The sequence below is a fragment of the Lathyrus oleraceus genome, chromosome 6, assembly GCF_024323335.1.
Source record: "Lathyrus oleraceus cultivar Zhongwan6 chromosome 6, CAAS_Psat_ZW6_1.0, whole genome shotgun sequence".
Lineage (NCBI taxonomy): Eukaryota > Viridiplantae > Streptophyta > Magnoliopsida > Fabales > Fabaceae > Lathyrus > Lathyrus oleraceus.
The window spans coordinates 437903794-437909519 of NC_066584.1; the positions used below are offsets into that span (position 1 = coordinate 437903794).

The window sequence follows — 5726 nt, forward strand, 5'->3', positions numbered from 1 at the left end:
GAATTCTCTAGGCATATATCAGTTATAAAGCAGTTGCCATTCCACATCGGGGTGCCTCTGCAATCGAGTGATCGAGTCTGTAATCTGTCTGTGGTTCGAGTTTTTGGAGCACTCTGGAGGAAGTTAATCCTGCCGCCATTTTAATTCAAGTTCGTATTTTACTTTTATTTATTTCCTGCACTCGCACATTTACGTTGTTTATTTCCTGCACTCGCACTTTACGTTGTTTATTTCCTGCACTCGCACATTTACGTTGTTTATTTCCTGCACTCGCACTTTACTTTGTTTATTTCCTGCACTCGCACTTTACTTTGTTTATTATCCGCACTCGCTTTAAATTACTTTTATGAAAAACTATAAAAAGAATATTTACTTTATCATGTCTAACTAATTCTATAAAGGTTAGAATGTAAGGATCGTAATTAAACCAGTAATCAGTATAATTGTTCGTGGAAACACCTAAGGGCTATTTTATCTTTCAATTCAAGTAATTGTTTTTAACTATTTCAAAAACAGCCAAAAGCGCTTTGTCTAGTTTATTAGGAGATTTTAGATTAAAAAGAAAAGAGATTTTAAAACGATTTTCGGACGCGTTAGGAAGTTTAAACTCTGGTTCGTAAGAACCTCTTTTTGCTAAGAAGTCCAGGTTAAAATACTTTTCAACTTAGTTAAGATACTATATTTCTTAAAAATAGGTTTACTACTCTAACGCAGTACGCACCTTTTTATCCGTGACAATAGGAGGGGTTGATTAGAGAGTACAACTCGGTTCTGAATACGCGAAAGCGACAGTTCCTGTTAAATTAGTTCTTTTCAAAGGAGAAAACATTGCCCATAAGTAATTCCACTAACAAGTACTGGATTATCATTGATTGCGTGAATTACATTCGAGCCTGTCTTTATTTATTATTTAAAATTATAATTTTATTTACCATTGCACCCTTATTAAAACCCTTAAAAATAGTTGCCTTAGATACACACCATAACAACAGGTTTGATAGATTGACACTTGGTCTCTGTGGATTCGATAATCTTTTATATTACTTTGACGTGATTCGTACACTTGCGAAAAACACGCATCAAGTTTTTGGCGCCGTTGCCGGGGACCAATTTCGTCAAATTTCATTACCCTATAGTTATACCGTTTAGACTAAGGTTGTTACCCACCGGTCAATGCGAAAGACTCGCAGTGCCGGAAGTTTAGTAGACCCTCTAGCTGAACCTGAACGTTACGCTCGCGCACGTTTATTTTTCCATAGGAATAGGATAGCTATGGCCGAAGAACAAAACCGAAGACCTCTTAAGGACTTCGCCCAACCATCAAACGAGGAACCTAGTTCCAGTATAGTAAACCCCGTTATCCCAGCCAATAATTTTGAACTTAAACCATCCCTGCTGCAATTAGTGCAACAGAGACAATTCTCAGGTCTCGCTACTGATAACCCAAACCAACATTTAAAAAACTTTCTTCAGTTAGCAGACACCTTTAAAACCAATGGAGCTTCTCCTGAGGCGATACGCTTAAGATTATTTCCCTTTTCCCTCAGAGATAAAGCTCTATCATGGTTAGATTCCCTTCCACCCAATTCAATAACAACTTGGGATGACCTTAGGAAAGTTTTTCTTGCTAGATATTTTCCCCCAAGTAAGACCGCTCTTCTTCGAAACCTTATAACTAGATTTACCCAACTCCAAGGAGAGTCGTTGTTCGAAGCCTGGGAGAGATATAAAGAACTATTAAGAGCATGCCCACACCATGGCTTAGAGAATTGGCTAATCATCCAAACCTTCTATAATGGACTTCATTATAACACTAAGATGACCATCGACGCTGCCGCTGGTGGCGCACTGATGAATAAACCTTACCCTGAAGCTAGTGCCCTTATCGAGGATATGGCCCAAAACCATCAATCATGGGGAGTAGAACGAGCGACAGTGGAAAAGAAGGAAGCCCAAGGAGGAATACATGAGCTAAGCTCTATAGACATGATGCAGGATAAAATGGACGCGTTGGCCCTTAGAGTCGAACATATGTGTACAACTCCGAATACTGTAGCCGCAGTTTCGCCGAATTGTGAGATATGTGGAACGCAAGGACACCAATCCGCCGAATGCAATCTGTTAAATGAAACCAACACTGAGCAAGTGAACTATACCCAAGGGAACCCATTTTCTAACACATATAACCCTGGATGGAGGAATCACCCAAACTTCTCCTACAAAAATAATAACCCTATTCAAAATACCGCACCTCCGAGACAACAAGGTTACCAAGCCCCTAGAACAAATCAACCTATGCAACCTGTACCGCCAAACCCGAGCTTTGAAGAAATTGTAAAAGATTTCATCGTTGCTCAAAAACAGAAAAACAAAGAGTTCATGAACCAAAGCGTCCATGTTAACGAACTAATTACCCAGTTAGGAACCAAGGTTGATCAAATCATTACTCATAATAAGATGCTTGAAACCCAGATCTCTCAGGTAGCGTTAAACCAAGCCCCACAGACTACCCCTGGAGGACAGTTCCCTGGACAACCTCAACAAAACCCGAAAGGGCAAGCTAATGCCATTACTCTACGAAGTGGAACCGCTTATAAGGAGCCTTTAAACCCTAGATTAAGTGAGCCTGAAACTTCTGAGAGGAGTGAGGAAAAGGAACCAGAGAAGCCTGAAACCCCGGAAAGTCAAGAAAAAGGAGAAGAACCTAAAAATAAAACCTATGTACCACCACCGCCATACAAACCACCAATACCATACCCTCAAAGATTAAAGAAAACCCAAATCGATAATCAATATCAAAAATTCGTTAAGGTTATAGAAAAACTTCACGTAGAAATCCCCTTTACAGAAGCCATCACCCAAATACCTTCTTATGCTAAGTTTCTCAAAGACATACTTACGAATAAACGTAGACTTGAAGATCCGAAACCCGTGGAATGTAATTCTATTTCCGAAGATAGGTTAGCAAAGAAAGATAAAGATCCCGGAAATTTTTCCATTCCTTGTATTTTAGGGAATCATGTCATCGAAAAAGCTTTTCTAGACTTAGGAGCTAGTGTGAGCTTAATGCCTTTAGCAGTTTGTGAGAGATTAAACTTAGGAGAATTACAACCTACTAAGATGTCGCTTCAATTAGCCGATAGATCCGTTAAATACCCTATAGGCATACTTGAAGACGTCCCTGTTAGGGTGGGTCAGTTGTTTATACCTACTGATTTTGTTGTCATGGACATTAAAGAAGATGACGACATACCAATCCTCCTAGGTAGACCGTTCTTATCGACTGCTGGAGCCGTAATAGATGTTAAAAAAGGAAAACTAACTTTTGAGGTAGGTGAAGAGAAGATAGAATTTATATTGTCAAAATTTCTTATGGCACCTGTGATAGGAGATTCTTGTTATGCCTTAGATATCATCGAAGAATGCATTAGGGAATTAGAACAAGAAGAAGAAAATAAATCTATAAAATTGCCATCAACCCTTATTTTGGAAGATGACAATTATAAAACACCCTACATTGATGATAACCTTCACGAATGTTTATCTCTTACCCCAGATCCTATGCCTTGCCCTATGAAACCGACCGTAAAACTTAAGGAACTGCCTAAAAACCTGAGATATGAATTTCTGGATGAAGATATGAATCGTCCAGTTATAGTCAGTGCTACCTTAAACCAAAAAGAAACCGATCAATTATTAGAAGTTTTACGTAGGTACCCCTCAGCCTTAGGATATAAGATCTCTGATCTAAAAGGAATAAGCCCATCCGTATGCATGCATCGGATTTTGCTTGAAGAAGATTCAAAACCTTCCAGAGAACACCAACGTAGAATAAATCCTATAATGAGTGCGGTAGTTAAGACTGAAGTTCTTAAGTTACTAGAGGCAGGTATAATATATCAGATCTCGGACAGTAAATGGGTGAGTCCCGTGCATGTAGTACCCAAAAAGGGAGGCATCACAGTCGTGCAAAACGAGAAGGGCGAACCTGTAGCAAAAAGAACCGATGGAGGTTGGCGTATGTGCATAGATTATAGAAAATTAAATAAAGCAACTAGGAAGGACCATTTCCCATTACCATTCATAGATCAAATGTTGGAGCGCCTAGCCAGACACTCTTACTTTTGTTATTTAGATGGATATTCAGGATTCTTCCAAATACCTATTCACCCCGAAGATCAAGAAAAAACTACCTTTACATGCCCAGTTGGAACTTTTGCCTATAGAAGAATGCCTTTTGGACTTTGTAATGCTCCTGCAACTTTCCAACGCTGCATGATGTCTATCTTTGCTGATTATTTAGATGGAATTATGGAAGTATTTATGGACGATTTCTCAGTTTGTGGATCAGATTTCAAAAATTGTCTTGTCAACCTTGAGAAAATCCTGGAGAGATGTGTGGAGGTAAACCTTGTGCTAAATTGGGAAAAATGTCATTTCATGGTCACCGAAGGGATTGTTTTAGGACATATAGTTTCCGAAAAAGGTATAGAGGTAGATAAAGCAAAAATAGAAGTCATAGAGAATCTAAAACCGCCGAAGACTATCAGGGAGATAAGAAGTTTTCTTGGACATGCCGGATTTTACCGACGTTTCATCAAAGATTTCTCCAAAATAACAAAGCCCTTAACTGGTCTTTTAATGAAAGATGCTGAATTTATCTTCGATGAAAAATGTACTGAAGCATTTAATCTTCTGAAGGAAGCTCTGACTTCAGCACCTATAATGAAACCCCCTGATTGGTCAGAACCGTTTGAGATAATGTGTGACGCCAGTGATTACGCTGTTGGAGCCGTTCTAGGTCAGAGAAAAGATAAGAAGTTACATGTGATTTATTATGCCAGTAGAACCCTAGACGCTGCACAGCTCAATTACGCAACAACCGAAAAAGAGCTCCTAGCTGTAGTTTTTGCAATAGACAAATTTAGATCTTATCTAGTAGGAGCCAAGATTATAGTTTATACCGACCATGCTGCCATTCGTTACTTACTAAGCAAAAAGGATGCCAAGCCTAGGTTACTTCGATGGATTCTATTACTGCAAGAGTTTGATTTGGATATCCGTGATAAGAAAGGCACTGATAATGTGGTAGCTGATCACCTATCTAGGCTAGAATACCTGAAACCTGATCCAGTTCCCATAAATGACGATTTTGCCTATGATAGACTGATAGCCCAACTAGAAACCATTGAAGAAGATAACCCAGACCCTCATGAGCATTTTCAAAAATCCTTAGCCATAAGTGATGTACCTTGGTATGCAGACTTTGTTAATTATCTAGCCGCTGACATCATACCCCCTGATCTAAACTACCACCGGAAGAAGAAGTTCTATAGTGATGTGAGAAACTTCTATTGGGACGAACCATTTCTTTTCAAGAGAGGTAAAGATGGCATTTTCCGCCGTTGTGTTCCAGAAGAAGAGGTAAATAATATAATTGAGCATTGTCACTCTGCACCCTATGGTGGACATGCAAGCACATCTAAGACCTACGCCAAGATTCTTCAAGCTGGCCTATTCTGGCCTACTATGTGGCGTGATGTCCATGCTTTCATTGTCAAGTGTGATAGATGCCAACGCACAGGAAATATTTCAAGACGTAATGAAATGCCGCTAAGAAATATCCAAGAAGTAGAACTCTTCGACGTATGGGGTATAGACTTTATGGGACCGTTCCCACCATCTTTTGGAAATCAGTACATCTTAGTAGCTGTTGACTACGTGTC

At 39.3% G+C, this 5726-nt stretch overlaps 1 non-coding gene across 1 annotated transcript; it reads right to left on the minus strand.

The window, feature by feature from the left end:
• Positions 1-1656: 1656 nt before the first annotated feature.
• LOC127099426 (small nucleolar RNA R71) lies at positions 1657-1763 on the minus strand. The gene has a single exon (XR_007793929.1). It is a non-coding gene; the product is annotated as a small nucleolar RNA R71 (small nucleolar RNA).
• Positions 1764-5726: the final 3963 nt, after the last annotated feature.